This window comes from Astyanax mexicanus, unplaced genomic scaffold (assembly GCF_023375975.1).
Source record: "Astyanax mexicanus isolate ESR-SI-001 unplaced genomic scaffold, AstMex3_surface scaffold_41, whole genome shotgun sequence".
NCBI lineage: Eukaryota > Metazoa > Chordata > Actinopteri > Characiformes > Acestrorhamphidae > Astyanax > Astyanax mexicanus.
The window spans coordinates 660,001-677,500 of NW_026040051.1; the positions used below are offsets into that span (position 1 = coordinate 660,001).

The 17,500-nt window shown below is 45.2% G+C and overlaps 28 non-coding genes and 47 pseudogenes across 28 annotated transcripts; all 75 read left to right on the plus strand.

The window, feature by feature from the left end:
* Nucleotides 1-54: 54 nt before the first annotated feature.
* On the plus strand, nucleotides 55-173 carry LOC125794603 (5S ribosomal RNA). The gene has a single exon (XR_007433709.1). It is a non-coding gene; the product is annotated as a 5S ribosomal RNA (ribosomal RNA).
* A 110-nt stretch (nucleotides 174-283) lies between these two features.
* Nucleotides 284-402, plus strand: LOC125794574 (5S ribosomal RNA). The gene has a single exon (XR_007433679.1). It is a non-coding gene; the product is annotated as a 5S ribosomal RNA (ribosomal RNA).
* Nucleotides 403-740: 338 nt separating this feature from the next.
* LOC125794663 (5S ribosomal RNA) lies at nucleotides 741-859 on the plus strand (annotated as a pseudogene).
* A 109-nt stretch (nucleotides 860-968) lies between these two features.
* LOC125794683 (5S ribosomal RNA) lies at nucleotides 969-1,087 on the plus strand (annotated as a pseudogene).
* A 110-nt stretch (nucleotides 1,088-1,197) lies between these two features.
* LOC125795218 (5S ribosomal RNA) lies at nucleotides 1,198-1,316 on the plus strand. The gene has a single exon (XR_007434229.1). It is a non-coding gene; the product is annotated as a 5S ribosomal RNA (ribosomal RNA).
* A 110-nt stretch (nucleotides 1,317-1,426) lies between these two features.
* Nucleotides 1,427-1,545, plus strand: LOC125794673 (5S ribosomal RNA; annotated as a pseudogene).
* A 110-nt stretch (nucleotides 1,546-1,655) lies between these two features.
* On the plus strand, nucleotides 1,656-1,774 carry LOC125794633 (5S ribosomal RNA; annotated as a pseudogene).
* Nucleotides 1,775-1,884: 110 nt separating this feature from the next.
* On the plus strand, nucleotides 1,885-2,003 carry LOC125794649 (5S ribosomal RNA; annotated as a pseudogene).
* Nucleotides 2,004-2,113: 110 nt separating this feature from the next.
* LOC125794617 (5S ribosomal RNA) lies at nucleotides 2,114-2,232 on the plus strand. The gene has a single exon (XR_007433723.1). It is a non-coding gene; the product is annotated as a 5S ribosomal RNA (ribosomal RNA).
* Nucleotides 2,233-2,342: 110 nt separating this feature from the next.
* LOC125794576 (5S ribosomal RNA) lies at nucleotides 2,343-2,461 on the plus strand. Its single transcript, XR_007433682.1, has one exon. It is a non-coding gene; the product is annotated as a 5S ribosomal RNA (ribosomal RNA).
* Nucleotides 2,462-2,571: 110 nt separating this feature from the next.
* Nucleotides 2,572-2,690, plus strand: LOC125795083 (5S ribosomal RNA). Its single transcript, XR_007434094.1, has one exon. It is a non-coding gene; the product is annotated as a 5S ribosomal RNA (ribosomal RNA).
* Nucleotides 2,691-2,800: 110 nt separating this feature from the next.
* Nucleotides 2,801-2,919, plus strand: LOC125795076 (5S ribosomal RNA). The gene has a single exon (XR_007434087.1). It is a non-coding gene; the product is annotated as a 5S ribosomal RNA (ribosomal RNA).
* A 110-nt stretch (nucleotides 2,920-3,029) lies between these two features.
* LOC125794615 (5S ribosomal RNA) lies at nucleotides 3,030-3,148 on the plus strand. The gene has a single exon (XR_007433721.1). It is a non-coding gene; the product is annotated as a 5S ribosomal RNA (ribosomal RNA).
* A 110-nt stretch (nucleotides 3,149-3,258) lies between these two features.
* LOC125794728 (5S ribosomal RNA) lies at nucleotides 3,259-3,367 on the plus strand (annotated as a pseudogene).
* Nucleotides 3,368-3,477: 110 nt separating this feature from the next.
* Nucleotides 3,478-3,586, plus strand: LOC125794732 (5S ribosomal RNA; annotated as a pseudogene).
* A 110-nt stretch (nucleotides 3,587-3,696) lies between these two features.
* LOC125794600 (5S ribosomal RNA) lies at nucleotides 3,697-3,815 on the plus strand. Its single transcript, XR_007433706.1, has one exon. It is a non-coding gene; the product is annotated as a 5S ribosomal RNA (ribosomal RNA).
* Nucleotides 3,816-3,925: 110 nt separating this feature from the next.
* On the plus strand, nucleotides 3,926-4,034 carry LOC125794730 (5S ribosomal RNA; annotated as a pseudogene).
* Nucleotides 4,035-4,144: 110 nt separating this feature from the next.
* LOC125794731 (5S ribosomal RNA) lies at nucleotides 4,145-4,253 on the plus strand (annotated as a pseudogene).
* A 110-nt stretch (nucleotides 4,254-4,363) lies between these two features.
* On the plus strand, nucleotides 4,364-4,482 carry LOC125794672 (5S ribosomal RNA; annotated as a pseudogene).
* A 110-nt stretch (nucleotides 4,483-4,592) lies between these two features.
* LOC125794697 (5S ribosomal RNA) lies at nucleotides 4,593-4,711 on the plus strand (annotated as a pseudogene).
* Nucleotides 4,712-4,821: 110 nt separating this feature from the next.
* Nucleotides 4,822-4,940, plus strand: LOC125794687 (5S ribosomal RNA; annotated as a pseudogene).
* Nucleotides 4,941-5,050: 110 nt separating this feature from the next.
* LOC125794656 (5S ribosomal RNA) lies at nucleotides 5,051-5,169 on the plus strand (annotated as a pseudogene).
* A 109-nt stretch (nucleotides 5,170-5,278) lies between these two features.
* LOC125794652 (5S ribosomal RNA) lies at nucleotides 5,279-5,397 on the plus strand (annotated as a pseudogene).
* A 110-nt stretch (nucleotides 5,398-5,507) lies between these two features.
* Nucleotides 5,508-5,626, plus strand: LOC125794661 (5S ribosomal RNA; annotated as a pseudogene).
* A 110-nt stretch (nucleotides 5,627-5,736) lies between these two features.
* Nucleotides 5,737-5,854, plus strand: LOC125794734 (5S ribosomal RNA; annotated as a pseudogene).
* An 86-nt stretch (nucleotides 5,855-5,940) lies between these two features.
* LOC125794676 (5S ribosomal RNA) lies at nucleotides 5,941-6,059 on the plus strand (annotated as a pseudogene).
* Nucleotides 6,060-6,168: 109 nt separating this feature from the next.
* LOC125794634 (5S ribosomal RNA) lies at nucleotides 6,169-6,287 on the plus strand (annotated as a pseudogene).
* A 110-nt stretch (nucleotides 6,288-6,397) lies between these two features.
* Nucleotides 6,398-6,515, plus strand: LOC125794735 (5S ribosomal RNA; annotated as a pseudogene).
* An 86-nt stretch (nucleotides 6,516-6,601) lies between these two features.
* Nucleotides 6,602-6,720, plus strand: LOC125794640 (5S ribosomal RNA; annotated as a pseudogene).
* Nucleotides 6,721-6,829: 109 nt separating this feature from the next.
* Nucleotides 6,830-6,948, plus strand: LOC125794635 (5S ribosomal RNA; annotated as a pseudogene).
* Nucleotides 6,949-7,058: 110 nt separating this feature from the next.
* Nucleotides 7,059-7,177, plus strand: LOC125794688 (5S ribosomal RNA; annotated as a pseudogene).
* A 110-nt stretch (nucleotides 7,178-7,287) lies between these two features.
* On the plus strand, nucleotides 7,288-7,406 carry LOC125794722 (5S ribosomal RNA; annotated as a pseudogene).
* A 110-nt stretch (nucleotides 7,407-7,516) lies between these two features.
* Nucleotides 7,517-7,635, plus strand: LOC125795110 (5S ribosomal RNA). The gene has a single exon (XR_007434121.1). It is a non-coding gene; the product is annotated as a 5S ribosomal RNA (ribosomal RNA).
* A 110-nt stretch (nucleotides 7,636-7,745) lies between these two features.
* LOC125794674 (5S ribosomal RNA) lies at nucleotides 7,746-7,864 on the plus strand (annotated as a pseudogene).
* Nucleotides 7,865-7,974: 110 nt separating this feature from the next.
* On the plus strand, nucleotides 7,975-8,092 carry LOC125794651 (5S ribosomal RNA; annotated as a pseudogene).
* A 109-nt stretch (nucleotides 8,093-8,201) lies between these two features.
* LOC125794650 (5S ribosomal RNA) lies at nucleotides 8,202-8,320 on the plus strand (annotated as a pseudogene).
* Nucleotides 8,321-8,430: 110 nt separating this feature from the next.
* Nucleotides 8,431-8,548, plus strand: LOC125794606 (5S ribosomal RNA). The gene has a single exon (XR_007433712.1). It is a non-coding gene; the product is annotated as a 5S ribosomal RNA (ribosomal RNA).
* A 109-nt stretch (nucleotides 8,549-8,657) lies between these two features.
* Nucleotides 8,658-8,776, plus strand: LOC125794664 (5S ribosomal RNA; annotated as a pseudogene).
* Nucleotides 8,777-8,885: 109 nt separating this feature from the next.
* On the plus strand, nucleotides 8,886-9,004 carry LOC125795219 (5S ribosomal RNA). The gene has a single exon (XR_007434230.1). It is a non-coding gene; the product is annotated as a 5S ribosomal RNA (ribosomal RNA).
* Nucleotides 9,005-9,114: 110 nt separating this feature from the next.
* LOC125794689 (5S ribosomal RNA) lies at nucleotides 9,115-9,233 on the plus strand (annotated as a pseudogene).
* A 110-nt stretch (nucleotides 9,234-9,343) lies between these two features.
* LOC125795197 (5S ribosomal RNA) lies at nucleotides 9,344-9,462 on the plus strand. Its single transcript, XR_007434208.1, has one exon. It is a non-coding gene; the product is annotated as a 5S ribosomal RNA (ribosomal RNA).
* A 337-nt stretch (nucleotides 9,463-9,799) lies between these two features.
* Nucleotides 9,800-9,918, plus strand: LOC125794552 (5S ribosomal RNA). Its single transcript, XR_007433656.1, has one exon. It is a non-coding gene; the product is annotated as a 5S ribosomal RNA (ribosomal RNA).
* Nucleotides 9,919-10,028: 110 nt separating this feature from the next.
* Nucleotides 10,029-10,147, plus strand: LOC125794645 (5S ribosomal RNA; annotated as a pseudogene).
* A 110-nt stretch (nucleotides 10,148-10,257) lies between these two features.
* Nucleotides 10,258-10,376, plus strand: LOC125794706 (5S ribosomal RNA; annotated as a pseudogene).
* Nucleotides 10,377-10,485: 109 nt separating this feature from the next.
* LOC125794596 (5S ribosomal RNA) lies at nucleotides 10,486-10,604 on the plus strand. Its single transcript, XR_007433702.1, has one exon. It is a non-coding gene; the product is annotated as a 5S ribosomal RNA (ribosomal RNA).
* Nucleotides 10,605-10,713: 109 nt separating this feature from the next.
* Nucleotides 10,714-10,832, plus strand: LOC125794584 (5S ribosomal RNA). Its single transcript, XR_007433690.1, has one exon. It is a non-coding gene; the product is annotated as a 5S ribosomal RNA (ribosomal RNA).
* Nucleotides 10,833-10,942: 110 nt separating this feature from the next.
* On the plus strand, nucleotides 10,943-11,061 carry LOC125794597 (5S ribosomal RNA). The gene has a single exon (XR_007433703.1). It is a non-coding gene; the product is annotated as a 5S ribosomal RNA (ribosomal RNA).
* A 109-nt stretch (nucleotides 11,062-11,170) lies between these two features.
* Nucleotides 11,171-11,289, plus strand: LOC125794710 (5S ribosomal RNA; annotated as a pseudogene).
* A 110-nt stretch (nucleotides 11,290-11,399) lies between these two features.
* LOC125794630 (5S ribosomal RNA) lies at nucleotides 11,400-11,518 on the plus strand. The gene has a single exon (XR_007433736.1). It is a non-coding gene; the product is annotated as a 5S ribosomal RNA (ribosomal RNA).
* A 110-nt stretch (nucleotides 11,519-11,628) lies between these two features.
* LOC125794717 (5S ribosomal RNA) lies at nucleotides 11,629-11,747 on the plus strand (annotated as a pseudogene).
* Nucleotides 11,748-11,857: 110 nt separating this feature from the next.
* On the plus strand, nucleotides 11,858-11,976 carry LOC125794715 (5S ribosomal RNA; annotated as a pseudogene).
* Nucleotides 11,977-12,085: 109 nt separating this feature from the next.
* On the plus strand, nucleotides 12,086-12,204 carry LOC125794609 (5S ribosomal RNA). The gene has a single exon (XR_007433715.1). It is a non-coding gene; the product is annotated as a 5S ribosomal RNA (ribosomal RNA).
* Nucleotides 12,205-12,314: 110 nt separating this feature from the next.
* Nucleotides 12,315-12,433, plus strand: LOC125794598 (5S ribosomal RNA). Its single transcript, XR_007433704.1, has one exon. It is a non-coding gene; the product is annotated as a 5S ribosomal RNA (ribosomal RNA).
* A 109-nt stretch (nucleotides 12,434-12,542) lies between these two features.
* LOC125794690 (5S ribosomal RNA) lies at nucleotides 12,543-12,661 on the plus strand (annotated as a pseudogene).
* Nucleotides 12,662-12,771: 110 nt separating this feature from the next.
* LOC125794593 (5S ribosomal RNA) lies at nucleotides 12,772-12,890 on the plus strand. Its single transcript, XR_007433699.1, has one exon. It is a non-coding gene; the product is annotated as a 5S ribosomal RNA (ribosomal RNA).
* Nucleotides 12,891-13,000: 110 nt separating this feature from the next.
* On the plus strand, nucleotides 13,001-13,119 carry LOC125794579 (5S ribosomal RNA). Its single transcript, XR_007433685.1, has one exon. It is a non-coding gene; the product is annotated as a 5S ribosomal RNA (ribosomal RNA).
* A 110-nt stretch (nucleotides 13,120-13,229) lies between these two features.
* LOC125794709 (5S ribosomal RNA) lies at nucleotides 13,230-13,348 on the plus strand (annotated as a pseudogene).
* A 111-nt stretch (nucleotides 13,349-13,459) lies between these two features.
* LOC125794704 (5S ribosomal RNA) lies at nucleotides 13,460-13,578 on the plus strand (annotated as a pseudogene).
* Nucleotides 13,579-13,687: 109 nt separating this feature from the next.
* Nucleotides 13,688-13,806, plus strand: LOC125794701 (5S ribosomal RNA; annotated as a pseudogene).
* Nucleotides 13,807-13,916: 110 nt separating this feature from the next.
* LOC125794692 (5S ribosomal RNA) lies at nucleotides 13,917-14,035 on the plus strand (annotated as a pseudogene).
* Nucleotides 14,036-14,145: 110 nt separating this feature from the next.
* LOC125794581 (5S ribosomal RNA) lies at nucleotides 14,146-14,264 on the plus strand. Its single transcript, XR_007433687.1, has one exon. It is a non-coding gene; the product is annotated as a 5S ribosomal RNA (ribosomal RNA).
* Nucleotides 14,265-14,374: 110 nt separating this feature from the next.
* LOC125794677 (5S ribosomal RNA) lies at nucleotides 14,375-14,493 on the plus strand (annotated as a pseudogene).
* Nucleotides 14,494-14,603: 110 nt separating this feature from the next.
* Nucleotides 14,604-14,722, plus strand: LOC125794587 (5S ribosomal RNA). Its single transcript, XR_007433693.1, has one exon. It is a non-coding gene; the product is annotated as a 5S ribosomal RNA (ribosomal RNA).
* Nucleotides 14,723-14,832: 110 nt separating this feature from the next.
* On the plus strand, nucleotides 14,833-14,951 carry LOC125794685 (5S ribosomal RNA; annotated as a pseudogene).
* Nucleotides 14,952-15,060: 109 nt separating this feature from the next.
* LOC125794729 (5S ribosomal RNA) lies at nucleotides 15,061-15,179 on the plus strand (annotated as a pseudogene).
* Nucleotides 15,180-15,289: 110 nt separating this feature from the next.
* LOC125794641 (5S ribosomal RNA) lies at nucleotides 15,290-15,408 on the plus strand (annotated as a pseudogene).
* A 110-nt stretch (nucleotides 15,409-15,518) lies between these two features.
* On the plus strand, nucleotides 15,519-15,637 carry LOC125795131 (5S ribosomal RNA). The gene has a single exon (XR_007434142.1). It is a non-coding gene; the product is annotated as a 5S ribosomal RNA (ribosomal RNA).
* A 110-nt stretch (nucleotides 15,638-15,747) lies between these two features.
* LOC125794582 (5S ribosomal RNA) lies at nucleotides 15,748-15,866 on the plus strand. Its single transcript, XR_007433688.1, has one exon. It is a non-coding gene; the product is annotated as a 5S ribosomal RNA (ribosomal RNA).
* Nucleotides 15,867-15,976: 110 nt separating this feature from the next.
* Nucleotides 15,977-16,095, plus strand: LOC125794675 (5S ribosomal RNA; annotated as a pseudogene).
* A 110-nt stretch (nucleotides 16,096-16,205) lies between these two features.
* On the plus strand, nucleotides 16,206-16,324 carry LOC125794668 (5S ribosomal RNA; annotated as a pseudogene).
* Nucleotides 16,325-16,434: 110 nt separating this feature from the next.
* Nucleotides 16,435-16,553, plus strand: LOC125794670 (5S ribosomal RNA; annotated as a pseudogene).
* Nucleotides 16,554-16,663: 110 nt separating this feature from the next.
* On the plus strand, nucleotides 16,664-16,782 carry LOC125794575 (5S ribosomal RNA). Its single transcript, XR_007433680.1, has one exon. It is a non-coding gene; the product is annotated as a 5S ribosomal RNA (ribosomal RNA).
* Nucleotides 16,783-16,892: 110 nt separating this feature from the next.
* Nucleotides 16,893-17,011, plus strand: LOC125794666 (5S ribosomal RNA; annotated as a pseudogene).
* Nucleotides 17,012-17,121: 110 nt separating this feature from the next.
* On the plus strand, nucleotides 17,122-17,240 carry LOC125794590 (5S ribosomal RNA). The gene has a single exon (XR_007433696.1). It is a non-coding gene; the product is annotated as a 5S ribosomal RNA (ribosomal RNA).
* A 112-nt stretch (nucleotides 17,241-17,352) lies between these two features.
* Nucleotides 17,353-17,471, plus strand: LOC125794727 (5S ribosomal RNA; annotated as a pseudogene).
* The last annotated feature ends 29 nt before the right edge of the window (nucleotides 17,472-17,500 follow it).

The window sequence follows — 17,500 nt, forward strand, 5'->3', positions numbered from 1 at the left end:
GAAACCCAACATAGATGAAGTCGCATAAATAGTCTTGATGAGAGTGTTGCAAACGCTTACGGTCACACTACCCTGAGAACACCCAATCTCGTCTGATCTCGGAAGCTAAGCGGGGTTTGGCCTGGTTAGTACATGGATGGGAGACCACCCGAGAATACCAGGTGCTGTAAGCTTCTCCCCTCTTGCTTCTATGACCATGGTCTTGATATACATTACTAGTTTGTAATCTAAAACCCAACATAGATGAAGTCGCATAAGTAGTCTTGATGAGAGTTTTGCAATCGCTTACGGTCACACTACCCTGAGAACGCCCGATCTCGTCTGATCTCGGAAGCTAAGCAGGGTTTGGCCTGGTTAGTACATGGATGGGAGACCACCTGGGAATACCAGGTGCTATAAGCTTTTCCCCTCTTTCTTCTATGACCATGGTCTTGTTATACATTACTAGTATGTTATTTGAAATGCAACATAGATGAAGTCGCATAAGTTGTCTTGATGAGAGTTCTGCAATTGCTTGCGTTCACACTACCCTGAGAACGCCAGATCTTGTCTGATGTTGGAAACTAAGCAGGGTTTGCCCTGGTTAGTACTTGGATTGAAGACCACCTGGGAATACCAGGTGCTGTAAGCTTTTCACTTTTTGCTTCTATGACCATGGTCTTGTTATACATTACTAGTGTGTTATCTGAAACCCAACATAGATAAGTCGCATAAGTAGTCTTGATGATAACTCTGCAATCGCTTACAGTCACACTACCCTGAGAACGCTCGATCTCGTCTGATCTCGGAAGCTAAGCAAGGTTTGGCCTGGTAAGTACTTGGGTGGGAGACCACCTGGCAATACCAGGTGCTGTAAGCTTTTCCCCTCTTGATTTATGACCATGGTCTTGTTATACGTTACTAGAGTGTTATCTGAAACCCAACATAGATGAAGTCGCATAAATAGTCTTGATAAGAGTGTTGCAATCGCTTACGATCACACTACCCTGAGAACGCCCGATCTCGTCTGATCTCGGAAACTAAGCAGGGTTTGCCCTGGTTAGTACTTGGATGGAAGACCACTTGGGAATACCAGGTGCTGTAAGCTTTTCCCCTCTTGCTTCTATTACCATGGTCTTGTTATACATTACTAGTTTGTTATCTGAAACCAAACATAGATGAAATTGCATAAGTAGTCTTGATGAGAGCTCTGCAATGGCTTACGTTCAGACTGCCCTGAGAACGCCCGATCTCGTCAGATCTCGGAAGCTAAGCAGGGTTTGGCCTGGTTAGTACTTGGATGGGAGACCACCTGAGAATACCAGGTGCTGTAAGCTTTTCCCCTCTTGCTTCTAAGACCATTGTCTTGTTATACATTACTAGTGTGATGTTTGAAACCCAACATAGATGAAGTCGCATAAGTAGTCTTGATGAGAGTTCTGCAATCCCTCAAGGTCACACAACCCTGAGAATGCCCGATCTCGTCTGATCTCGGAAGCTAAGCAGGGTTTGGCCTGGTTAGTACTTGTATGGGAGACCACCTGGGAATACCAGGTGCTGTAAGCTTTTCACTTCTTGCTTCTGTGACCATGGTCTTGTTATACATTACTAGTGTATTATCTGAAACCCAACATAGATGAAGTCGCATAAGTAGTCTTGATGAGAGGTCAGCAATCGCTTACGGTCACACTACCGTGAGAACGCCCGATCTCGTCTGATCTCGGAAGCTAAGCAGGGTTTGGCCTTGTTAGTACTTGTATGGGAGACCACCTGGGAATACCAGGTGCTGTAAGCCTTTCCCCTCTTGCTTCTATGACCATGGTCTTGTTATACGTTACTAGTGTGTTATTTGAAACCGAACATAGATGAAGTCGCATAAGTAGTCTTGATGAGAGTTCTGCAATTGCTTACGGTCACACAACTCTGAGAATGCCCGATCTCGTCTGATCTCGGAAGCTGAGCAGGGTTTGGCCTGGTTAGTACTTGGATGGGAGACCACCTGAGAATACCAGGTGCTCTAAGCTGTTCCCCTCTTGCTTCTATGACCATGGTCTTGATACACATTACTAGTGTGTAATCTAAAACCCAATATAGATGAAGTCGCATAAGTAGTCTTGATGAGAGTTTTGCAATCGCTTACGGTCACACTACCCTGAGAACGCCCGATCTCATCTGATCTCGGAAACTAAGCAGGGTTTGCCCTGGTTAGTACTTGGATGGAAGACCACCTGGGAATACCAGGTGCTGTAAGCTTTTCCCCTCTTGCTTCTATTACCATGGTCTTGTTATACATTACTAGTTTGTTATCTGAAACCAAACATAGATGAAGTTGCATAAGTAGTCTTGATGAGAGCTTTGCAATGGCTTACGGTCACACTGCCCTGAGAACGCCCGATCTCGTCTGATCTCGGAAGCTAAGCAGGGTTTGGCCTGGTTAGTACTTGGATGGGAGACCACCTAGGAATACCAGATGCTGTAAGCTTTTCTCCTCTTGCTTCTATGACCATGGTCTTGTTATATATTACAAGTGTATTGCCTGAAACCCAACATAGATGAGGTCGCATAAGTAGTCTTGATGAGAGGTCAGCAATCGCTTACGGTCACACTACCCTGAGAACGCCCGATCTCGTCTGATCTCGGAAGCTAAGCAGGGTTTGGCCTGGTTAGTACTTGGATGGGAGACCACCTGGGAATACCAGGTGCTGTTAGCTTTTCCCCTCTTGCTTCTATGACCATGGTCTTGTTATACGTTACTAGTGTGTTGTTTGAAAACGAACATAGATGAAGTTGCATAAGTAGTCTTGATGAGAGCTCTGCAATGGCTTACGGTCACACTACCCTGAGAACACCCGATCTCGTCTGATCTCGGAAGCTAAGCTGGGTTTGGCCTGGTTAGTACTTGGATGGGAGACCACCTGGGAGTACCAGGTGCTGTAAGCTTTTCCCCTCTTGCTTCTATGACCATGGTCTTGTTATACATTACTAGTGTATTATCTGAAACCCAACATAGATGAAGTCGCATAAGTAGTCTTGATGACAGTTCTGCAATCGCTTACGGTCACAATACCCTGAGAACGCCAGATCTCGTCAGATCTCGGAAGCTAAGCGGGGTTTGGCCTGGTTAGTACTTGGATGGGAGACCACCTGGGAATACCAGGTGCTGTAAGCTTTTCCCCTCTTGCTTCTATGACCATGGTCTTGATATACATTACTAGTGTGTAATCTAAAACCCAACATAGATGAAGTCGCATAAGTAGTCTTGATGAGAGTTTTGCAATCGCTTACGGTCACACTACCCTGAGAACGCCTGATCTCGGAAACTAAGCAGGGTTTGCCCTGGTTAGTACTTGGATGGAAGACCACCTGGGAATACCAGGTGCTGTAAGCTTTTCCCCTCTTGCTTCTGTTACCATGGTCTTGTTATACATTACTAGTGTATAATCTGAAACCCAACATAGATGAAGTCGCATAAGTAGTCTTGATGAGAGCTTTGCAATCGCTTACGGTCACACTACCCTGAGAACACCTGATCTCGGAAACTAAGCAGAGTTTGCCCTGGTTAGTACTTGGGTGGAAGACCACCTGGGAATACCAGGTGCTGTAAGCTTTTCCCCTCTTGCTTCTATTACCATGGTCTTGTTATACATTACTAGTGTATAATCTGAAACCCAACATAGATGAAGTCGCATAAGTAGTCTTGATGAGAGTTCAGCAATCGCTTACGGTCACACTACCCTGAGAACGCTCGATCTCGTCTGATCTCGGAAGCTAAGCAGGGTTTGCCCTGGTTAGTACTTGGATGGAAGACCACCTGGGAATACCAGGTGCTGTAAGCTTTTCCCCTCTTGCTTCTGTTACCATGGTCTTGTTATACATTACTAGTGTATAATCTGAAACCCAACATAGATGAAGTCGCATAAGTAGTCTTGATGAGAGCTTTGCAATCGCTTACGGTCACACTACCCTGAGAACACCTGATCTCGGAAACTAAGCAGAGTTTGCCCTGGTTAGTACTTGGATGGAAGACCACCTGGGAATACCAGGTGCTGTAAGCTTTTCCCCTCTTGCTTCTGTTACCATGGTCTTGTTATACATTACTAGTGTATAATCTGAAACCCAACATAGATGAAGTCGCATAAGTAGTCTTGATGAGAGCTTTGCAATCGCTTACGGTCACACTACCCTGAGAACACCTGATCTCGGAAACTAAGCAGAGTTTGCCCTGGTTAGTACTTGGATGGAAGACCACCTGGGAATACCAGGTGCTGTAAGCTTTTCCCCTCTTGCTTCTATTACCATGGTCTTGTTATACATTACTAGTGTATAATCTGAAACCCAACATAGATGAAGTCGCATAAGTAGTCTTGATGAGAGTTCAGCAATCGCTTACGGTCACACTACCCTGAGAACGCTCGATCTCGTCTGATCTCGGAAGCTAAGCAGGGTTTGCCCTGGTTAGTACTTGGATGGAAGACCACCTGGGAATACCAGGTGCTTTAAGCTTTTCCCCTCTTGCTTCTATTACCATGGTCTTGTTATACATTACTAGTTTATTATTTGAAACCCAACATAGATGAAGTTGCATAAGTAGTCTTGATGAGAGCTTTGCAATGGCTTACGGTCACACTGCCCTGAGAACGCCCGATCTCGTCTGATCTCGGAAGCTAGGTAGGGTTTGGCCTGGTTAGTAATTGGATGGGAGACCACCTGGGATTACCAGGTGCTGTAAGCTTTTCCCCTCTTGCTTCTATGACCATGGTCTAGTTATACAATACTAGTGTGTTGTTTGAAACCCAACATAGATGAAGTCGCATAAGTAGTCTTGATGAGAGTTCTGCAATACCTTAAGGTCACACAACCCTGAGAACGCCCGATCTGGTTTGATCTCGGAAGCTAAGCAGGGTTTGGCCTGGTCAGTACTTGTATGGGAGACCACCTGGGAATACCAGGTGCTGTAAGCTTTTCCCCTCTTGCTTCTATGACCATGGTCTTGTTATACGTTACTAGTGTGTTTTTTGAAACCGAACATAGATGAAGTCGCATAAGTAGTCTTGATGATATTTCTGCAATTGCTTACAGTCACACTACCCTGAGAACACCCGATCTCGTCTGACCTCTGAAACTAAGCAGGGTTTGCCCTGGTTAGTACTTGGATGGGAGACCACCTGGGAATACCAGGTGCTGTAAGCTTTTCCCCTCTTGATTTATGACCATGGTCTTGTTATACGATACTAGAGTGTTATCTGAAACCCAACATAGATGAAGTCGCATAAATAGTCTTGATGAGAGTGTTTCATTTGCATACAGTCACACTACCCTGAGAACGCCAGATCTCGTCTGATCTCGGAAGCTAAGCAGGGTTTGGCCTGGTTAGTACTTGGATGGGAGACCACCTGGTAATACCAGGTGCTGTAAGCTTTTCCCCTCTTGCTTCTATGACCATGGTCTTGTTATACATTACTAGTGTGTAATCTAAAACCCAACATAGATGAAGTCGCATAAATAGTCTTGATGAGAGTTCTGCAATCGCTTACGGTCACACTACCCTGAGAACGCTCGATCTCATCTGATCTCGGAAGCTAAGCAGGGTTTGCCCTGGTTAGTACTTGGATGGAAGACCACCTGGGAATACCAGGTGCTTTAAGCTTTTCCCCTCTTGCTTCTATTACCATGGTCTTGTTATACATTACTAGTTTGTTATCTGAAACCCAACATAGATGAAGTGTCATAAGTAGTCTTGATGAGAGGTCAGCAATCGCTTGCGGTAACACTACCTTGAGAACGCCCGATCTCGTCTGATCTCGGAAGCTAAGCAGGGTTTGGCTTCGTTAGTACTTGGATGGGAGACCACCTGGGAATCTTGCTTCTATGAACATGGTCTTGTTATACGTTACTAGTGAGTTATTTGAAACCGAACATAGATGAAGTCGCATTAGTAGTCTTGATGAGAGTTCTGTAATTGCTTACGGTCACACTACCCTGAGAACACCCGGTCTTGTCTGATCTTGGAAGCTAAGCAAGGTTCGGCCTGGTTAGTACTTGGATGGGAGACCACCTAGGAATACCAGGTGCTGTAAGCTTTTCCCCTCTTGATTTATGACCACGGTCTTGTTATACGTTACTAGAGTGTTATCTGAAACCCAACATAGATGAAGTCGCATAAATAGTCTTGATGAGAATGTTGCAATCGCATACAGTCACACTACCCTGAGAACGCCCGATCTCGTCTGATCTCGGAAGCTAAGCAGGGTTTGGCCTGGTTAGTACTTGGATGGAAGACCACCTGGGAATACCAGGTGCTTTAAGCTTTTCCCCTCTTGCTTCTATTACCATGGTCTTGTTATACATTACTACTTTGTTATCTGAAACCCAACATAGATGAAGTGTCATAAGTAGTCTTGATGAGAGGTCAGCAATCGCTTGCGGTAACACTACCTTGAGAACGCCCGATCTCGTCTGATCTCGGAAGCTAAGCAGGGTTTGGCTTCGTTAGTACTTGGATGGGAGACCACCTGGGAATCTTGCTTCTATGAACATGGTCTTGTTATACGTTACTAGTGTGTTATTTGAAACCGAACATAGATGAAGTCGCATAAGTAGTCTTGATGAGAGTTCTGTAATTGCTTACGGTCACACTACCCTGAGAACACCCGATCTTGTCTGATCTTGGAAGCTAAGCAAGGTTCGGCCTGGTTAGTACTTGGATGGGAGACCACCTAGGAATACCAGGTGCTGTAAGCTTTTCCCCTCTTGATTTATGACCACGGTCTTGTTATACGTTACTAGAGTGTTATCTGAAACCCAACATAGATGAAGTCGCATAAATAGTCTTGATGAGAATGTTGCAATCGCATACAGTCACACTACCCTGAGAACGCCCGATCTCGTCTGATCTCGGAAGCTAAGCAGGGTTTGGCCTGGTTAGTACTTGGATGGAAGACCACCTGGGAATACCAGGTGCTTTAAGCTTTTCCCCTCTTGCTTCTATTACCATGGTCTTGTTATACATTACTAGTTTGTTATCTGAAACCCAACATAGATGAAGTTGCATAAGTAGTCTTGATGAGAGCTCTGCAATGGCTTACGGTCACTCTACCCTGAGAACGCCCGATCTCGTCTGATCTCGGAAGCTAAGCATTGTTTGGCCTGGTTAGTCCTTGGATGGGAGACCAACTGGGAATACCAGGTGCTGTAAGCTTTTCCCCTCTTGCTTCTGTGACCATGGTCTTCTTATACATTACTAGTTTATTATCTGAAACCCAACATAGACGAAGTCGCATAAGTAGTCTTGATGAGAGTTTTGCAATCGCTTACGGTCACACTACCCTGAGAACGCCCGATCTCGTCTGATCTCGGAAACTAAGCATTGTTTGGCCTCTTTAGTACTTGGATGGAAGACCACCTGGGAATACCAGGTGCTGTATGCTTTTCCCCTCTTGCTTCTATTACCATGGTCTTGTTATACATTACTAGTTTGTTATCTGAAACCAAACATAGATGAAGTTGCATAAGTAGTCTTGATGAGAGCTTTGCAATGGCTTACGGTCACACTGCCCTGAGAACGCCCGATCTCGTCTGATCTCGGAAGCTAAGCAGGGTTTGGCCTGGTTAGTACTTGGATGGGAGACCACCTGGGAATACCCGGTGCTGTAATCTTTTTCCCTCTTGCTTCTATGACCATGGTCTTGTTATACAATACTAGTGTGTTGTTTGAAACCCAACATAGATGAAGTCGCATAAGTAGTCTTGATGAGAGTTGTGCAATTCCTTAAGGTCCCACAACCCTGAGAACGCCCGATCTTGTCTGATCTCGGAAGCTAAGCAGGGTTTGGCCTGGATAGTACCTGGATGGGAGACCACCTGGGAATACCAGGTGCTGTAAGCTTTTCCCTTCTTGCTTCTATGACCATGGTCTTGTTATACATTACTAGTTTGTTATCTGAAACCCAACATAGATGAAGTCGCATAAGTAGTCTTGATGATCGTTCTGCAATCGCTTACAGTCACACTACCCTGAGAACGCCCGATTTCGTCTGATCTCGGAAGCTAAACAGGGTTTGGCCTGGTAGTATTTGGGTGGGAGACCACCTGGGAATACCAGGTGCTGTAAGCTTTTTCCCTCTTGATTTATGACCATGGTCTTGTTATACGTTACTAGATTGTTATCTGAAACCCAACATAGATGAAGTCGCATAAATAGTCTTGATGAGAGTATTGCAATTGCATACAGTCACAGTACCCTGAGAACCCCCGATCTCGTCTGATCTTGGAAGCTAAGCAGGGTTTGGCCTGGTTAGTACTTGGATGGGAGACCACCTGGGAATACCAGGTGCTGTAAGCTTTTCCCCTCTTGCTTCTATGACCATGGTCATGTTATATGTTACTAGTGTGTCATCTGAAACCCAACATAGATGAAGTCGCATAAGTAGTCTTGATGATAGTTCTGCAATAGCTTACAGTCACACTACCCTGAGAATGCCCGATCTCGTCTGATCTCGGAAGCTAAGCAGGGTTTGGCCTGGTAGTATTTGGATGGGAGACCACCTGGGAATACCAGGTGCTGTAAGCTTTTCCCCTCTTGATTAATGACCATGGTCTTGTTATACGTTACTAGAGTGTTGTCTGAAACCCAACATAGATGAAGTCGCATAAGTAGTCTCTATGAGAGCTCTGCAATCGCTTACGGTCACACTAATCTGAGAACGCCCGATCTCGTCTGATCTCGGAAGCTACGCAGGGTTTGGCCTGGTTAGTACTTGGATGGGAGACCACCTCGGAATACCAGGTGCTGTAAGCTTTCCACTTTTTGCTTCTATGACCATGGTCTTGTTATACATTACTAGTGTGTTATCTGAAACCCAACATAGATAAGTCGCATAAGTAGTCTTGATGATAACTCTGCAATCGCTTACAGTCACACTACCCTGAGAACGCCCGATCTCGTCTGATCTCGGAAGCTAAGCAGGGTTTGGCCTGGTTAGTACTTGGATGGGAGACCACCTGGTAATACCAGGTGCTGTAAGCTTTTCCCCTCTTGCTTCTACGACCATGGTCTTGTCATACATTACTAGTGTGTAATCTAAAACACAACATAGATGAAGTCGCATAAGTAGTCTTGATGAGAGTTCTGCAGTCGCTTACGGTCACACTACCCTGAGAACGCCCAATCTCGTCTGATCTCGGAAGCTAAGCAGGGTTTGCCGTGGTTAGTACTTGGATGGAAGACCACCTGGGAATACCAGGTGCTGTAAGCTTTTCCCTTCTTGCTTCTATTACCATGGTCGTGTTATACATTACTAGTTTGTTATCTGAAACCCAACATAGATGAAGTTGCATAAGTAGTCTTGATGAGAGCTCTGCAATGGCTTACGGTCACACTACCCTGAGAACGCCCGATCTCGTCTGATCTCGGAAGCTAAGCAGGGTTTGGCCTTGTTAGTACTTGGATGGGAGACCACCTGGGAATACCAGGTGCTGTAAGCTTTTCCCCTCTTGCTTCTATGACCATGGTCTTGTTATACATTACTAGTGTATTATCTGAAACCCAACATAGATGAAGTTGCATAAGTAGTCTTGATGAGAATTTTGCAATCGCTTACGGTCACACTACCCTGAGAACGCCCGATCTCGTCTGATCTCGGAAACTAAGCAGGGTTTGCCCTGGTTAGTACTTGGATGGAAGACCAGCTGTTACCAGGTGCTGTAAGCTTTTTCCCCTCTTGCTTCTATGACCTTTGTCTTGTTATACATTACAAGTGTGTAATCTAAAACCCAACATAGATGAAGTCGCATAAGTAGTCTTGATGACAGTTCTGTAATCGCTTACGGTCACGCTACCCTGAGAACGCCCGATCTCGTCTGATTTCGGAAGCTAAGCAGGGTTTGGCCTGGTTAGTACTTGGATGGGAGACCACCTGGGAATACCAGGTGCTGTAAGCTTTTCCCCTCTTGCTTCTATTACCATGGTCTTGTTAAACATTACTACTCTGATATCTGAAACCCAACATAGATGAAGTTGCATAAGTAGTCTTGATGAGAGCTCTGCAATGGCTTACGGTCACACTACCCTTAGAACGCCCGATCTCGTCTTTTCTCGGAAGCTAAGCAGGGTTTGGCCTGGTTAGTACTTGGATGGGAGACCACCTGGGAATACCAGGTGCTGTAAGCTTTTCCCCTCTTGCTTCTATGACCATGGTCTTTATATACATTACTAGTGTGTAATCTAAAACCCAACATAGATGAAGTCGCATAAGTAGTCTTGATGAGAGTTCTGCAATCGCTTACGGTCACACTACCCTGAGAACGCTCGATCTCGTCTGATCTCGGAAGCTAAGCAGGGTTTGCCCTGGTTAGTACTTGGATGTAAGACCACCTGGGAATACCAGGTGCTTTAAGCTTTTCCCCTCTTGCTTCTATTACCATGGTCTTGTTATACATTACTAGTGTATTATCTGAAACCCAACATAGATGAAGTCGCTTAAGTAGTCTGATTAGAGGTCAGCAATCGTTTACGGTCACACTACCCTGAGAATGCCCGATCTCGTCTGATCTCGTAAGCTAAGCAGGGTTTGGCCTGGTTAGTACTTGGATGGGTGACCACCTGGGAATACCAGGTGCTGTAAGTTTTCCCCTCTTGCTTCTATGACCATGGTCATGTTATACGTTACTAGAGTGTCATCTGAAACCCAACATAGATGAAGTCGCATAAGTAGTCTTGATGATAATTCTGCAATCATTTACAGTCACACTACCCTGAGAACGCCCGATCTCGTCTGATCTCGGAAGCTAAGCAGTGTTTGGCCTGGTTAGTACTTGGATGGGAGACCACCTGGGAATACCAGGTGCTGTAAGCTTTTTCCCTCTTTCTTCTGCGACCATGGTCTTGTTATACATTACTAGTGTATTATCTGAAACCCAACATAGATGAAGTCGCTTAAGTAGTCTTGATGAGAGGTCAGCAATCGTTTACGGTCACACTACCCTGAGAATGCCCGATCTCGTCTGATCTCGTAAGCTAAGCAGGGTTTGGCCTGGTTAGTACTTGGATGGGTGACCACCTGGGAATACCAGGTGCTGTAAGTTTTCCCCTCTTGCTTCTATGACCATGGTCATGTTATACGTTACTAGAGTGTCATCTGAAACCCAACATAGATGAAGTCGCATAAGTAGTCTTGATGATAATTCTGCAATCGTTTACAGTCACACTACCCTGAGAACGCCCAATCTCGTCTGATCTCGGAAGCTAAGCAGGGTTTGCCCTGGTTAGTACTTGTATGGAAGACCACCTGGGAATACCAGGTGCTTTAAGCTTTTCCCCTCTTGCTTCTATTACAATGGTCTTGTTATACATTACTAGTTTGTTATCTGAAACCCAACATAGATGAAGTTGCATAAGTAGTCTTGATGAGAGCTCTGCAATGGCTTACGGTCACACTACCCTTAGAACACCCGATCTCGTCTTTTCTCGGAAGCTAAGCAGGGTTTGGCCTGGTTAGTACTTGGATGGGAGACCACCTGGGAATACCAGGTGCTGTAAGCTTTTCCCCTCTTGCTTCTATGACCATGGTCTTTATATACATTACTAGTGTGTAATCTAAAACCCAACATAGATGAAGTCGCATAAGTAGTCTTGATGAGAGTTCTGCAATCGCTTACGGTCACACTACCCTGAGAACGCTCGATCTCGTCTGATCTCGGAAGCTAAGCAGGGTTTGCCCTGGTTAGTACTTGGATGTAAGAAAACCTGGGACTACCAGGTGCTGTAAGCTTTTCCCCTCTTGCTTCTATTACCATGGTCTTGTTATACATTACTAGTGTATTATCTGAAACCCAACATAGCTGAAGTCGCTTAAGTAGTCTTGATGAGAGGTCAGCAATCGTTTACGGTCACACTACCCTGAGAATGCCCGATCTCGTCTGATCTTGTAAGCTAAGCAGGGTTTGGCCTGGTTAGTAATTAGATGGGTGACCACCTGGGAATACCAGGTGCTGGAAGTTTTCCCCTCTTGCTTCTATGACCATGGTCATGTTATACGTTACTAGAGTGTCATCTGAAACCCAACATAGATGAAGTCGCATAAGTAGTCTTGATGATAATTCTGCAATCGTTTACAGTCACACTAACCTGAGAACGCCCGATCTCGTCTGATCTCGGAAGCTAAGCAGTGTTTGGCCTGGTTAGTACTTGGATGGGAGACCACCTGGGAATACCAGGTGCTGTAAGCTTTTCCCCTCTTTCTTCTGTGACCATGGTCTTGTTATACATTACTAGTGTATTATCTGAAACCCAACTTAGATGAAGTCGCTTAAGTAGTCTTGATTAGAGGTCAGCAATCGTTTACGGTCACACTACCCTGAGAATGCCCGATCTCGTCTGATCTCGTAAGCTAAGCAGGGTTTGGCCTGGTTAGTACTTGGATGGGTGACCACCTGGGAATACCAGGTGCTGTAAGTTTTCCCCTCTTGCTTCTATGACCATGGTCATGTTATACGTTACTAGAGTGTCATCTGAAACCCAACATAGATGAAGTCGCATAAGTAGTCTTGATGATAATTCTGCAATCGTTTACAGTCACACTACCCTGAGAACGCCCGATCTCGTCTGATCTCGGAAGCTAAGCAGGGTTTGCCCTGGTTAGTACTTGTATGGAAGACCACCTGGGAATACCAGGTGCTTTAAGCTTTTCCCCTCTTGCTTCTATTACAATGGTCTTGTTATACATTACTAGTTTGTTATCTGAAACCCAACATAGATGAAGTTGCATAAGTAGTCTTGATGAGAGCCCTGCAATGGCTTACGGTCACACTACCCTGAGAACGCCCGATCTCGTCTGATCTCGGAAGCTATGCAGTGTTTGGCCTGGTTAGTACTTGGATGGGAGACCACCTGGGAATACCAGGTGCTGTAAGCTTTTGCCCTCTTTCTTCTATGACCATGGTCTTGTTATACATTACTAGTGTGTCATCTGAAACCCAACATAGATGAAGTCACATAAGTAGTCTTGATGATAGTTCTGCAATCGCTTACAATCACACAACCCTGAGAACGCCCGATCTCGTCTGGTCTTGGAAGCTAAGCAGGGTTTGGCCTGGTTAGTACTTGGATGGGAGACCACCTGGGAATACCCGGTGCTGTAAGCTTTTCCACTCTTGCTTCTATGACCATGGTCTTGTTAAACATTACTAGTGTGTTGTTTGAAACCCAACATAGATGAAGTCGCATAAGTAGTCTTGATGAGAGTTCTGCAATTCTTTAAGGTCACACAAACCTGAGAACGCCCGATCTCGTCTGATTTCGGAAGCTAAGCAGGATTTGGCCTGGTTAGTAATTAGATGGGAGACCACCTGGGAATACCAGGTGCTGTAAGCTTTTCCCCTCTTGCTTCTATGACCATGGTCTTGTTATACAATACTAGTGTGTTGTTTGAAACCCCAACATAGATGAAGTTGCATAAGTAGTCTTGATTAGAGTTCTGCAATACCTTAAGGTCAAACAACCCTGAGAACGCCCGATCTGGTTTGATCTCGGAAGCTAAGCACGGTTTGTCCTGGTTAGTACTTGGATGGGAGACCACCTGGGAATACCAGGTGCTGTAAGCTTTTCCCCTCTTGATTTATTACCATGGTCTTGTTATACGTTACTAGAGTGTTATCTGAAACCCAACATAGATGAAGTCGCATAAATAGTCTTGATGAGAGGGTTGCAATCGCATACAGTCACACTACCCTCAGAACGCTCGATCTTGTCTGATCTCGGAAGGTAAGCAGGGTTTGGCCTGGTTAGTACTTGGATGGGAGACCACCTGGAAATACCAGGTACTGTAAGCTTTTCCCCTCTTGCTTCTATGACCATGGTCTTGTTATACATTACTAGTGTGTAATCTAAAACCCAACATAGATGAAGTCGCATAAATAGTCTTGATGAGAGTTCTGCAATCGCTTACGGTCACACTACCCTGAGAACGCTCGATCTCGTCTGATCTCGGAAGCTAAGCAGGGTTTGCCCTGGTTAGTACTTGGATGGAACACCACCTGGGAATACCAGGTGCTTTAAGCTTTCCCCCTCTTGCTTCTATTACCATGGTCTTGTTATACATTACTAGTTTGTTATATGAAACCCAACATAGATGAAGTCGCATAAGTAGTCTTGATGAGAGGTCAGCAATCGATTACGGTCACACTACCCTGAGAACGCCCGATCTCGTCTGATCTCGGAAGCTAAGCAGGGTTTGGCCTGGTTAGTACTTGGATGGGAGACCACCTGGTAATACCAGGTGCTGTAAGCTTTTTACTTCTTGCTTCTATGACCATGGTCTTGTTATACATTACTAGTGTGTAATGTAAAACCCAACATAGATGAAGTCGCATAAGTAGTCTTGATGAGAGTTCTGCAATCGCTTACGGTCACACTACTCTGAGAACGCTCGATCTCGTCTGATCTCGGAAGCTAAGCAGGGTTTGGCCTGGTTAGCACTTGGATGGGAGACCACCTGGTAATACCAGGTGCTGTAAGCTTTTTACTTCTTGCTTCTATGACCATGGTCTTGTTATACATTACTAGTGTGTAAAGTAAAACCCAACATAGATGAAGTCGCATAAGTAGTCTTGATGAGAGTTCTGCAATCGCTTACGGTCACACTACTCTGAGAACGCTCGATCTCGTCTGATCTCGGAAGCTAAGGAGGGTTTGGCCTGGTTAGTACTTGGATGGGAGACCACCTGGGAATACCAGGTGCTGTAAGCTTTTCCCCTCTTGCTTCTATTACCATGGTCTTGTTATACATTACTAGTTTGTTATCTGAAACCCAACATCGATGAATTCGCATAAGTAGTCTTGATGAGAGGTCATCAATCGCGTACGGTCAGACTACGCTGAGAACGCCCGGTCTCGTCTGATCTAGGAAGCTAAGCAGGGTTTGGCCTGGTTAGTACTTGGATGGGAGACCACCTGGGAATACCAGGTGCTGTAAGCTTTTCCCTCTTGCTTCTATGACCATGGTTATGTTATCCGTTACTAGTGTGTCATCTGAAACCCAACATAGATGAAGTCGCATAAATAGTCTTGATGAGAGTGTTGCGATCGCATACAGTCACACTACCCTGAGAATGCCTGATCTAGTCTGGTCTCGGAAGCTAAGCAGGGTTTGACCTGGTTAGTACTTGGAGGGGAGACCACCTCGTAATACCAGGTGCTGTAAGCTTTTCCCTTCTTGCTTCTATGACCATGGTCTTGTTATACATTACTAGTGTATTATCTGAAACCCAACATAGATGAAGTCGCATAAGTAGTCTTGATGAGAGTTCTGCAATTCTTTAAGGTCACACAACCCTGAGAACGCCCGATCTCGTCTGATCTCGGAAGCTAAGCAGGGTTTGCCCTGGTTAGTACTTGGATGGAAGACCACCTGGGAATACCAGGTGCTTTAAGCTTTTCCCCTCTTGCTTCTATTACCATGGTCTTGTTATACATTACTAGTTTGTTGTCTGAAACCTAACATAGATGAAGTTGCATAAGTAGTCTTGATGAGAACTCTGCAATGGCTTACGGTCACACTACCCTGACAACGCCAGATCTCGTCTGATCTCGGAAGCTAAGCAGGGTTTGGCCTGGTTAGTACTTGGATGGGAGACCACCTGGGAATACCAGGTGCTGTAAGCTTTTCCCCTCTTGCTTCTATGACCATGGTCTTGTTATACATTACTAGTGTATTATATGAAACCCAACATAGATGAAGTCGCATAAGTAGTCTTGATGAGAGGTCAGCAATCGATTACGGTCACACTACCCTGAGAACGCCCGATCTCGTCTGATCTCGGAAGCTAAGCAGGGTTTGGCCTGGTTAGTACTTGGATGGGAGACCACCTGGTAATACCAGGTGCTGTAAGCTTTCTACTTCTTGCTTCTATGACCATGGTCTTGTTATACATTACTAGTGTGTAATGTAAAACCCAACATAGATGAAGTCGCATAAATAGTCTTGATGAGAGTATTGCAATTGCATACAGTCACAGTACCCTGAGAACCCCCGATCTCGTCTGATCTCGGAAGCTAAGCAGGGTTTGGCCTGGTTAGTACTTGGATGGGAGACCACCTGGTAATACCAGGTGCTGTAAGCTTTTTACTTCTTGCTTCTATGACCATGGTCTTGTTATACATTACTAGTGTGTAATGTAAAACCCAACATAGATGAAGTCGCATAAGTAGTCTTGATGAGAGTTCTGCAATCGCTTACGGTCACACTACTCTGAGAACGCTCGATCTCGTCTGATCTCGGAAGCTAAGGAGGGTTTGGTCTGGTTAGTACTTGGATGGGAGACCAACTGGGAATACCAGGTGCTGTAAGCTTTTCCCCTCTTGCTTCTATTACCATGGTCTTGTTATACATTACTAGTTTGTTATCTGAAACCCAACATCGATGAATTCGCATAAGTAGTCTTGATGAGAGGTCATCATTCGCGTACGGTCAGACTACGCTGAGAACGCCCGATCTCGTCTGATCTCGGAAGCTAAGCAGGGTTTGGCCTGGTTAGTAGTAGGATGGGAGACCACCTGGGAATACCAAGTGCTGTAAGCTTTTCCCCTCTTGCTTCTATGACCATGGTCTTGTTATACGTTACTAGTGTGTTATTTGAAACCGAACATAGATGAAGTCGCATAAGTAGTCTTGATGAGAGTTCTGCAGTCGCTTATGGTCACACAATCCTTAGAACGCCCGATCTCGTCCGATCTCGGAAACTAAGCAGGGCTTGGCCTGGTTAGTACTTGGATGGGAGACCACCTGGGAATACCAGGTGCTGTAAGCTTTTGCCCTCTTGCTTCTATGACCATGGTCTTGTTATACATTACTAGTTTGTTATCTGAAACCCAACATAGATGAAGTTGCATAAGTAGTATTGATGAGAGCTCTGCTATGGCTTACGGTCACACTACCCTGAGAACGCCCGATCTTGTCTACTCTCGGAAGCTAAGCAGGGTTTGGCCTGGTTAGTACTTGGATGGGAGACCACCTGGGAATACCAGGTGCTGTAGGCTTTTCCCCTCTTGCTTCTATGACCGTGGTCTTGTTATACATTACTAGTGTATTACCTGAAACCCAACATACATGAAGTCGCATAAGTAGTCTTGATGACAGCTCTGCAATGGCTTACGGTCACACTACCCTGAGAACGCCCGATCTCGTCTGATCTCGGAAGCTATGCGGGGTTTGGCCTGGTTAGTACTTGGATGGGAGACCACCTGGGAATACTAGGTGCTGTAAGCTTTTGCCCTCTTGCTTCTATGACCATGGTCTTGTTATACGTTACTAGTGTGTTTTTTTTTAAACCGAACATAGATGAAGTCGCATAAGTAGTCTTGATGAGAGTTGTGCAATCTCTTACGGTCACACAACCCTGAGAACGCCCGATCTCGTCTACTCTCGGAAGCTAAGCAGGGTTTGGCCTGGTTAGTACTTGGATGGAAGACAACCTGGCAATACCAGGTGCTTTAAGCTTTTCCCCTCTTGCTTCTATTACCATGGTC